The sequence below is a fragment of the Bidens hawaiensis genome, unplaced genomic scaffold, assembly GCF_021521415.1.
Source record: "Bidens hawaiensis isolate Kalapana, Puna unplaced genomic scaffold, B.hawaiensis_p1.1 tig00058941_1, whole genome shotgun sequence".
Lineage (NCBI taxonomy): Eukaryota > Viridiplantae > Streptophyta > Magnoliopsida > Asterales > Asteraceae > Bidens > Bidens hawaiensis.
The window spans coordinates 7,224-19,646 of record NW_027500612.1 but is presented as its reverse complement, the minus strand read 5'-3'; positions in this window follow the sequence as shown (position 1 = coordinate 19,646).

Below are 12,423 nucleotides of genomic sequence, written 5' to 3'. Positions count from 1 at the left end.
GGAGGGGATGGCTGCCGATTTTTGTAGGGGAATAGGTAGGAGGTTAGGGTTTAGGTTTACCATGTATTTATAAAGGAATATGTTACACTTTGGCCCCTCAACTCCTAAGTATTACTTTTTCTAGAACATTCTATCATAACTTGCACATTAAGTTAACATCAAGTATTACTTTTTCTAGAACATTCTATCATAACTTGCACATTAAATTAACATGACAATAATATTATCACATAACACATAATCCTAACACATAATTATCACATAATTAGTGTTTTAGTGTTTTTCGTTTATTCATCAATCGTTTGCGTTTCGGTGCAAATCCCGAAAGACTACTACACATGTAGTAAGTGTTAAGCGTCATTTAAACCCTAGTTTAAATGTAATGAGGTTTGCGTTTAGATTCAATAATCTAAAGTTTGAATTGACGGAGTTGCGTTAACGGAGTTAACCTGAAATTGACGATTGTCACATCATTCCCATGTTAAAGAATTTTCGTCCCGAAAATTTGAGTCAAGTCGTGATGAGTGTCTGAAAAAGTAAGAAAAATTTTCAGTTTGTCATATCATCCCCTAGTAGAAAGAAATTTCGTCCCGAAATTTAATTCATACCTCCGGTGATTTCTGACGGTTTGCCGGGTTTCGCGTTTTTCTATGTTTGGTCAGCCCTTCAAAAAGGTGAGGATACTTTTTCATCATTTGATTCTCGCGTTCCCACGTGAACTCCGGTCCACGTCTCGAGTTCCAATGAACTTTAACAATTGGAATTTTGCTGTGCTTGAGCGTTTTGGTTTCCCAATCCAAAACCTCAACTGGTTCTTCAACGAAGCGTAACTGTTCATCAACTTGTAGTTCCTCCAAAGGGACTACTTGAGTTTCATCGGATAGGCATGTGAAAAACATTGTGTACACTACTGAGTTCTGCTGGTAAGTCCAGTCGGTACGCCACTGGACCAACGCGTTCCGTTATCCGATAAGGACCAACATATCGTGGGTTGAGTTTGTTTCGCTTTCCAAAGCGAACCACACCTTTCCAAGGTGAGACTTTGAGTAACACTCGATCGTTTACTTGAAATTCGAGAGGTTTTCGGCGCTTGTCAGCGTAACTCATTTAGCGATCACGTGCTGCTGCCATGCGGTTTCGGATTTGAACAATCTTTTCCGAAGTTTCGAGTACCAGTTCTGGACCAGTGATTTGGCTGTCACCCACCTCTGCCCAGCAGAGCGGTGATCGACACTTCCGTCCGTCTAGTGCTTCAAACGGTGCTGCGTTAATACTTGCGTGGTAGCTGTTATTATACGAAAACTCTACCAAAGGTAAGTGGGGTTCCCAACTTTTTCCGAAATCCAACACGCATGCACGCAACATGTCCTCCTGGGTCTGAATAGTCCGTTCACTTTGCCCATCCGTCTGAGGATGGTATGCTGTACTCATATCAAGACGGGTGCCCAGTGCGCTTTGCAGCGACTTCCAAAAGTGCGAGGTGAAACGAGAATCTCGATCGGAAATGATCGAGACAGGCACTCCGTGTCTAGACACCACTTCTTTCATGTATACGCGAGTCAGTCTTTCCATTTTGTCCGTTTCCTTAATTGCTAGGAAGTGTGCCGATTTAGTCAACCGGTCAACGATCACCCAGATGGTATCGCATCCCGTCGGTGTCTTAGGCAAACCCGTAATAAAGTCCATTGAGATGTGCTCCCATTTCCACATTGGGAGTTCCGGTTGTTGCAGTAGACCAGATGGTTTCTGGTATTCTATCTTGACTCTGGCACAAGTCAAGCATTTGCTCACGTAGGTGGCAATGTCGGCTTTCATGTTCGGCCACCAGTAAAGTGCCTTTAAATCATGATACATTTTATCTGAGCCAGGGTGGATAGAATATCGGGACTTATGAGCTTCGTCCATCACTAGAGTTCTCAACTCTCCGTATCGTGGAACCCAAATCCGGTTCTCAAAATATCGGACCCCGTTCGATTTGGTTTCAAGTTGTTTGTCCATGCCCCGCATGAGTTCTGATGGAAGATTATCATCTTTCAAAGCTTCAAGTTGTGCATCGCGAATCTGGTCGGGTAAGCTAGCATGAATTGTGAGTTGCAATGCTCGTACTCGTCTGGGTTTATCGGTTTCTTTTCTACTGAGTGCGTCGGCCACTACATTGGCCTTGCCAGGGTGGTACTTGATGGCACAATCATAATCCTTAAGCAACTCGACCCAACGACGCTGTCGCATGTTCAGCTCCCTTTGATCGAAGATATGCTGGAGACTCTTGTGGTCGGTGTATATGGTAAACTTGGTACCGTACAAGTAATGCCTCCATATCTTTAGGGCAAATACCACAGCTCCGAGTTCCAAATCATGAGTCGTGTAGTTCTTCTCGTGAATCCGTAGTTGTCGAGAGGCATAGGCTATAACCTTCTCGAGTTGCATCAGCACACAACCGAGACCTTGTATAGATGCGTCACAGTGTACCTCAAAATTTTCCGTTCCCTCGGGGAGGGCTAAAATAGGGGCGCTACAAAGCTTGGTTTTCAACAGTTGAAAAGCGGATTCTTGCGCGTCACCCCAGTTGTACTTAGTGCCTTTTGTGAGTCAAAGCAGTGAGGGGTTGAGCATTCTTTGAAAATCCCTCGATGAAACGCTGGTAGTAGCCGGCCAGTCCTAGGAATTGCCGCACCTCAGTCGGAGTCTTAGGTGCTTCCCAGTTTTTGATGGCCTCTACCTTACCGGGATCGACATGGATACCACTCTCGTTGATCACATGTCCTAAAAAGTGAACCTCGCGAAGCCAAAATTCACATTTCGAGAGTTTAGCATACAGTTGTTCCTTCTTCAGTAGTTCCAGAATTATCCTTAAGTGCTCTTCGTGGTCAGTCTCGTTCTTGGAATAGACGAGAATATCATCGATGAAAACAATCACGAACTTGTCGAGGTACGCCTTGCATACTCGATTCATGAGATCCATAAATACGGCTGGTGCTTTGGTTAGGCCAAAAGGCATAACTGAAAACTCGTAGTGACCATACCGTGTTCTGAAAGCCGTCTTTGAAATATCATCTTCGCGCACTCTCAGCTGGTGGTAACCGGATCGTAGATCGATCTTCGAGTAGTAACTCGATCCCTGAAGCTGGTCAAACAAATCATCAATTCGGGGTAAAGGATAACGGTTCTTGACCGTCACCTTGTTCAATTCCCGGTAGTCGATGCACATTCGGAAAGTCCCGTCTTTCTTTCGGACAAACAAGACAGGGGCTCCCCATGGCGATGAGCTAGGTCGGATAAAACCTTTATCCAACAAATCTTGCAACTGAGTGGACAACTCCTGAAGTTCCGCCGGTGCGAGTCGATACGGGGCTCGTGCTATGGGTGCTGCACCGGGTGTCAACTCGATCTGAAATTCGACTTGACGAATAGGAGGGAGTCCAGGTAAATCCTCCGGGAAAACTTCCGGGAAGTCTCGCACAACCGGTATGTCTTCAATTCGTTTCTCCTCCGCGGGTTTCTCAACAATCTGCGCCAAAATTGCCGGATGACCCTTTCGTAAATACTTCTGTGCCTTCATAAGGGTAATGACGCTGGTGGTCATGCCGCTTCTCTCGCCTCGGACCGAAATGATCTCGCCAGAAGGGGTGGTAATATGGACTATCTTATCATGACATATAATCTCCGCTCGGTTCTCGGATAACCAGTCCATGCCGACAACGACATCGAAACTACTAAGCGTAAAAGGAATAAGGTCGATGTCAAAGACATGACCTGACAGTTTCAACTTACATCCCGCAAGTATATGAGTTGTTACTACAGTTTTACCGTTAGCTAATTCAACAGGAAACTTAGCGTCTAACGGGGTTGGAGTAAGGTTTAAAAGTTGGCTAAAGGCCTTTGACACAAAACTCCTATCAGCTCCAGTGTCAAACAACACAGAAGCAAAACAATCGTTTACAGGGAACTTACCAGACACCACATGCGGATCTCTGCGGGCTTGACCTGATCCAATCACAAAAGCTCTTCCTTTGCCATTTCCTCCACCGTTACTGCCACTTCCATTACCCCTATTATTGTCATTCTGTTTCAGCTTGGGGCAATCTTTCCGGAAATGACCTTCCTGTCCACATTCAAAACATCCCTTAGTCGTCATCGGTGGCTTAGGAGCACCCTTCGCCGCAAGGTCAACTCTACATTCCTTCGCTTGGTGACCTATCTTTCCGCATCTTTGACACTTGACACGGTCACACTGACCAACATGATGATAGTTGCACCTATTGCACTTTGGATATCTCCCAGCATATCCGCTCGAACCCTGCCCGCTACCGTTGTTATTGTTGTTGTGACTTTGATTGTTAAAGCTCCGAGTGAATTCGGGCTTACGGTAGTGTTGTTGCGGTGGGAGGTTCGAGGATGAGGATCTGGTGTTGTCAAACTTCCTCTTTCCGCTGCTCGGGTTGCTGTTGCTGTTGTTGTCATTACTCGGGTTGTCACGGGCCTTAGTGGTTGAACCCCTAGGTGGTAACGCACCTTGGGCCACTGCTTGATCCGTCAGTTTGTGAGCTAACCGGATCGCTTGTTGTATCGTGGCTGGTCTGGAAGACGTCACCATGCCCTGAATCTGCGGTGCTAACCCATCAATGTACATTTCAATCCTCTTACTCGGCGGATCTACCATCCGTGGACACATCACCGCTAACTCGTGAGAACGGGTAGTGTAGGCTTCGATTTCCGAACCCACCATCTTCAATGACCAAAATTCCGACTCCAACTTTGAAATCTCCTCCCTCGGACAATACTCTTCTCGCATCAAGTCTTTGAACTCCTCTCAGTTCATAGCGTTAGCTAGTTCCAATCCAAGAATTTGCACATTTGCACATCGTCTGAGGACACCTCTGAGTGTGCCTCCTCCTCAGCCGGTTCTTCTTCAGGCTCCTCCTCGGGATCTTCCTCGGGGTCCTCCTCAGGTTCCTCTTCAGGATCTTCTTCAGGATCTGCCTCAGGCTCGGCCTCAGGCTCTGCCTCGGGTTCGGCTGCGTTCTGAGCAAGTTGCATTTGTAGGTCATCGCAACGCTCGAGTGCTATCTCGGTTCGGGTCCTTGCTTCTTGGAGTTGCTCTTGCAAGTCTATCATCTCGGCTTGCGTCTTCATCATAACCTTCGTTTGTTGCTCACTAGTCTCTTGCATTTCTTTCATTGCCGCTACCATGCGGGCAATCTCCTCCTGAGTCTCGGTTCCGTCTTTAAACAGTCTGGAAACATTTTCTCTCGTGTAGCGCATGTAACCCACATCACGCTCCCAACAAGAAACGACAGCTGCGAGAACTCGCTCCACAGGTTCGGTTATGGGTGGTAGGGTGTTGGGATAAGCAGGGTGGTTCGGGTGAGGTAACGGGGGAACTTGTTCGCGATAGAACATACGTCTGATCATGTTAGGGTACCAATCCCAGCTAACGTCATTTTCGTAAATGCCTCCGGATAGGCGGTACCTCTTTGGTGCGGGTGTTTCGAGTTCCGGGACTACTCGGGGTGGCAATGCGGTAGGTAATTGCGGTTCCTTCCCGTGAGCATGAGTCATCAGATCGGACGATGATGAGGATGGCGTCGACATCTCTACAGGTATGCCGTGTATGCGCGCGTATGAGTGAAGGAGGTAAAGAGATAAGACAACAAAGACTACACAAACCTATGCAGTGCGTATCATTATAACTAATGGGTCGTCGCGGTTATAGTCTAGTATGCATGCAGCTTCTAGTTCGCTATAACCAATGGCTCTGATACCAATCTGTCACACCCTCAAAATCCACTAACGGAGTTTTACCGTCAGAGGGTGTGAACTGGCAGGATCGGAATCATTAGTTATAATCAAACCAAAGAAAAACGTTTAAATGAAAGTAAGTGCGGAAGCGTAAAACCTTAATTCAAAAGTTGCGTCACGCAGGACGACTTAAAACCAAATGTAACTGTTAAAATTAAGTTTGCAGAATAAAAGTGTTTTCATTAATGCATGCTCCTAAACCGCGCGCCCGCCTCGGCTACCTGAGAATAACATACTAAAAGTGTCAACACAAGGTTGGTGAGTTCACAAGTTAAATAAGATAAATCGTTTAGCGTTTTGCGTAACCTCGTTACGGCGTTTCAGTGTTGCGTAACCCCGTTACGACGTTTGAGTGTGTAACCATGTTACAGCGTTTGAGTGTGTAACCACGTTACAGCGTTTAAGTGTGTAACCACGTTACAGCGTTTAAGTGTGTAACCACGTTACAGCGTTTAAGTGTGTAACCACGTTACAGCGTTTAAGTGTGTAACCACGTTACAGCGTTTAAGTGTTTTGCATTACCAGATAGTGTTATGTCAAATTATATATCGATAGGTAGCTAATCTATACAACAAGTATCGCTAAGTGGTTCGCGACCGAAGCTGACTGTTTATCAAGTGCCCGTCACCAGGTCCTCCAGACCATGGTAAGTGTTAGCCAAAATTTACACCCACTCAACCTCCAGTTGAGCTTAGCGTCGGGTGGGGTTTGTCAAACCCAGTAGTACTACCCAAAAGTGACTCGCTATTCCAAATATTAACCGGTCCGATGTGTGGGACTTCAAATGTTACGTATGCCGCTTAGCCTTTACAAGTGATATATAATTTATAACAAAATCTTTCAAATGCGTTTATCTTAGAAAATATGTTTATCGGAGTATGTTATCTCCCCCAAGTGAAAAACGTTTGAAAACAGTTTAAGAGTGGGGTAAGTGAACTCACTGTTTGCGAAGAATATCCGATCTAGATCACCGAGTGATGCGCGTCGTAGAAAACTCTCTAGCGTTCTAAAATAACAAAGAGATTTTCTAAGTATCGGAATGTTTAACGAGTCTCTAGACTCGGCACATAATACCTATGCACGTAACATGTTTCGTGTTTCGTTTGTGAATCGTGTGTGACTTAAACAAGTAAAATTGTGATACGATACATGAGTGAGCAATTACTTTCGTGTCACGTACTAATAATGTATATCACTAGCAATTATTCCCGTAAGGGCATTTTGGTCAACAAACAAAGACTAACTAACCATTATTCCCCATAAGGGCAATTTGGTCAATTCATGGCAATCAACTAACAACTATTCCCCGCAAGGGTATTTTGGTCAAAATACAACAATTTTATAAAAACTATCATATTTCATGCATTCCTATACAACTCAGCAGCTAGTTTCGTTATGACAGAATTTCTACTTGAAAGATTGCACTAGTTCACCGATCATAACGTCTCAATTAATTCACCAAAAATCACCACAGAAGCATACATATCTTAGGTTTCCAGAACATATTTCATCTTATTTTTATTCCACATATTGTTCTTATAATGACCAAAACATTACAGCAAACTCATATCAGTCAGATTCATGCGCAACAGAATGTTATTTACAATTCCCGTTAAACGAAAAATCCAATAAATGCAAGACCACTTGGGTTTGGTTCCTAACTCAGTGAGTCAACCTCCAGAAGTGGAACCAACCCAATTGGTCTCGTAGTTCATGAGATATAACATTTACAACATAACCTAACAGCAGGTCTAACAGCTCAGCTTTGCATCACGTTTTTGTAAAATCATAAAAGTATACTTCCACTTATCCAAAAATTACGAATTTATACTTCATAGAAACTAGACTCAACCTAGTTTACTGCAGTACCCACAATCTCAATCAATTTTCACGTTTACACTTCGTCACAGTCAGTTAAACATCGTATATACGTTCTGTCCAGAATCTGTTCACATCAAAACTCATCATAATAACAATCTATGAACTATCATGCATCCATATAACCCTCTAGACACTATAACTACTATCCATGCATATCAATCACACCATACATACAAGATTAGGGTTTTATTTGAACTCACAATCAAGGACACAACAATTAACATGCAATACTATCAAACTAGTTATCAATCATCATCAATTAAATCAAGAATCACATGAATATCATAATACCAAGAAATCAGCCATAAAGGTTTACAATTAACCCAATAAAACTAACAATTAAACATAGAGGATACATAGAATAGTTGTGTATACCTTCCTAGCACCTTAATCTTCAATCAAACTTGAAAGATCTTGATTGTGTGTGTGTGTATATTAATCGATCTCAAGGAAATAAAGGGAGGGGATGGCTGCCGATTTTTGTAGGGGAATAGGTAGGAGGTTAGGGTTTAGGTTTACCATGTATTTATAAAGGAATATGTTACACTTTGGCCCCTCAACTCCTAAGTATTACTTTTTCTAGAACATTCTATCATAACTTGCACATTAAGTTAACATCAAGTATTACTTTTTCTAGAACATTCTATCATAACTTGCACATTAAATTAACATGACAATAATATTATCACATAACACATAATCCTAACACATAATTATCACATAATTAGTGTTTTAGTGTTTTTCGTTTATTCATCAATCGTTTGCGTTTCGGTGCAAATCCCGAAAGACTACTACACATGTAGTAAGTGTTAAGCGTCATTTAAACCCTAGTTTAAATGTAATGAGGTTTGCGTTTAGATTCAATAATCTAAAGTTTGAATTGACGGAGTTGCGTTAACGGAGTTAACCTGAAATTGACGATTGTCACAGTGGGTATGGTAATGGGGTGGTGATTGGTTTTGTGGTGAAGTTGGTGGTGTAGAAACGAGGTTGTCATCATGTGTTGCCTCCCCTGAACTTGTGTTATAACATCATTCACAACCGTATCCAAAACATCATCAACATTAACAATATCCTCATCTCTCCCAGCATCCTGTTCAACAACAAGATCATCCCCCCTGTCCATCATCTCCTTCATCATTATTATCACCATCAGAATCTGACATGTCATCATCATCCTCACTTTTACTGCTTTCTTCATCACTACACCCTTGGTGACATAGGCACTTCCATAATCTCCACGTTATTGTCAACAAGCCAAGGGAGAATATCATACTCCACTTCCGAATTGAAATGGCTTGTTGGTCCCAAGCTGGCAATTCTTCTAAAGACATTTGGGTCATGCATGACATGAGTTATACCCAAAGTTGGAAGATCAGGACTAAGAATATTAAATATGGTATGCAAGAATCTTGGATACATCAGAAATCTGTCTTCTTCCCGCTTCCTTAAGTTTACCACCAGGCCATCAAAGATAATTTTTGAAAAGTTGAAAGGCCTATTATATACAACAGCAACTATAGTTGTAGAAATCTCTCTACTTATGAGGGTCCAAGTATCCCTCCTTGGTGTAAACTCTTGGATTATGTGGTGTATCAGAAATCGGAATAAAACAGGGAACATCCCCTTTTGGAATTGCCCTTCATGCATATTCCCTTGGTACCCCATTGTTTCTTAGAAAATCCTCAACAATCGTTGGGTAGAATAAGATAACTAAGCATCCAGGCTATCATTCAATTGTAGACTCGCCCGGATTAGATTTTCTGTTCTTTCAATTTCATGACCAGCCACAGTGGCTTCAATTCTCCGTCCATTCAAAACATCTTCCAACTGTGATGTCCTTCAGAAATCTAAGTGATGATTTCTGTAGATTATCAGGCTTTCGGAGAGAGCAAACCGAAGATTAGATCGAATAAGCCGTTTAATCATCAGCTCCACCGGCCTGCTCTCCTCAGTAACTTGGATAAAGGCGCACATGTTGTGCTTCTTCTCAAACGGTATACCATTTATGCACAATCACAAACAAAGATATGTTCAAAGCAAAATTAGTCATTAAAGTTCATTACTTTATCATGTATCAAGTTAAATTTGAAGAAGAATTAAAAGGATAATCTTTATGAACCTGTTCTTCGACAAATTTATAACCTACACAGAAAACAGAGATGTCAGTAATCATAAAATTGAAGCCCTAAACTCATACAATGAGTGTCGGAAATCATTCAATTGAAGCTTGCAAGTCAGAATTTGAAGGATGACTAATTTTGAGTAAGAATTATGAGCAACGGTTGGGTATCTAGGTTGCGAGCAAGCGGACGATAATGCAAGTGTGAAAGAGGAAAAAATGTGAAATGAAAATTTTTCTAAGTCCTACTTTTATAGTGTATGTTGGGCACATTTTAAAGTGGTTTTAAATCAATTTTTTCATTTAATACATGAATACTGTCAAAAACCCAATTTTAAATATTCCAGCATAAATCTTGCTCGATAAAGTATATTATCCAAGCTTGCTCGTCCCAGAGTTTTACTCAGGTATTAAAGTAATTATAAATAAACTAAGTGAATAAAATGAAAGGAACTTACTCGAATATACATGATTGCTTGAGAAATTAATCACAAGTTAAATAATAAAGTATATTTGATCAAATAGGCACCCTTACTCGAGATCAATTAAGATCCTAAAATAGTAACTTAGAGATATTTCTAAATTTCAACCTTATCGAATACCTTATCAATGCTAACCTTATTCGAATCTACTTAGAAAAGCAAAAGGTTAACTAACTTTTAGAAATATACATCCAGATATATTCCAAAACAGAGTTTATTGGACACTACTTCAAAAGTGCAAAGTGTTCTTAAGAAGACTTGATATGTTAATTTAATATACAAGTGTACTCGGAAATTAAAGTTCGCTTGAAAAACTCCTAAAATATACAAGTATGCTTGGAGAACACTTGAACTATTATTTTAATATACAAGTGTGCTCTAAGCATAAAGGTTGCTCGATAAACAAAGTTTACTCGAAAACACTTGCAATTTCAGACAAAGTATTCAGACATAAATAACATATAATTAAATCAATATTAAACAAGTATGCTTGAAAATCTACCAAATTTACTCGATAGAGATAAACAACAGGTAAATAGTCAAGATTACTCGAACATTATTTAATTTGATCAAATTCAATCCTATGTCATGAAGTTTGCTTGACAAACACAGATTTCAATTAAAACACCCAAGTTTACTCGAAGGGTGTTTCTTTAAAGCATATTCAGACATTTATATCACATATTCATCAAGTGTGCTTGAATGAGATGACCTTCTAAACAACCAAGTTTACTCGAAAGTGCAAAATTATCAAAGTGTACTCGATTATACATGAATAATCATATTCAAAGCAAATAAGTACCAAGTATGCTCGAATGAGTTAAACTTCAAATGAAAACAACTAAGTTTACTCGAATGTTTAAAAACATCAAAGTTGACTCGAAATAACATATGCAGATATATTCAAAGTGAAAATGCAACGCTTTTTGACTTAAACTACACATCAAACAGTTTTCTCATTAAAGTTCAAAGTTTAAGAGAAAATGGAGCATAACGAAATCAAATTTCAGTTTAATCCTTTCAAATCCTTTTCTCTTTTATGAAAATATCTCAACACGGGATCATTTTGATTAAGTCACCTTTCAATACTTCATTCTAAGTATTATTATGACATAATAGGCAGGTTAATATAAGCTATTGACTTGGCATGAATTTCATTGCTTTGGTGATATGCTTTAAAGTTCAATTATGTACATAATACAAAAATGGATAACACTTATTGCACTATGATTTTCCATATCTCTTCTCAAGACTTATTTGGCTTTCTCCAGATCACCCCAATTTGACTTCAACCCCCTGATATTTGGTCAAAATATTTTATGACAGAACATTTAAACTTTCTTTTTGAATCTTTCTTTTCAAAACATTTCAAACATTCGAGGTTGAATGTTGGACTTACATGCCAAGCAGTTCGGACTTACAAGCCTTTCATTCAAGGTGTTCAGGACTTATAATGATGGCCCACCTTTGTAGTTCTAGTTTAAACTCTCATGTTTGATTTATTTAAAACTTTTTGAACATTTATCAAATTTTGGTTGATGTATAATCACTTAGCACAAAACTTGTTCTTTGTCATATTCATAAGATGATCCATTTTGAGTGACCAAGTACCAATAGGCTCGTGTATGACTGGGTAGTGACTTTTCTGCCTATCATTCGGAGAGATTTTTATTGAAACATACATAGTTCAACAATGTATCTCCACATTAAGTTTAGCATATTCATTATGTTTATATCACTTCAGTTTTTACACATCATGGAAATAAACCATACTATCGGACTACACTAGTAGTCCTAGCCTATTAAATCCATATGATTGGCATAAATAATCAATCTACTATCATTTCCCAAAAGGTTGGATCGATTTTCTTTGAAAACTCTTTTAAACTTCTATAAAGCTTTGAACTGAATAATCTTATCATTTCTCAACACCATTAAGTTGCTCAGCTTGCCAAAAATGATTATCTTCGAAAACTTTCTTTGTAAAATATTCAATTGAGCATATCAGTTTGATTTTCAAAGCACATTTTTAACACAAGCATTCAATAACATATTCAGGAATAATCAATAATTAATGACAAGCATTAACATAATAAGACTAACATAGTGTTCAAATCAAGATTAATTATGCAGTCTATC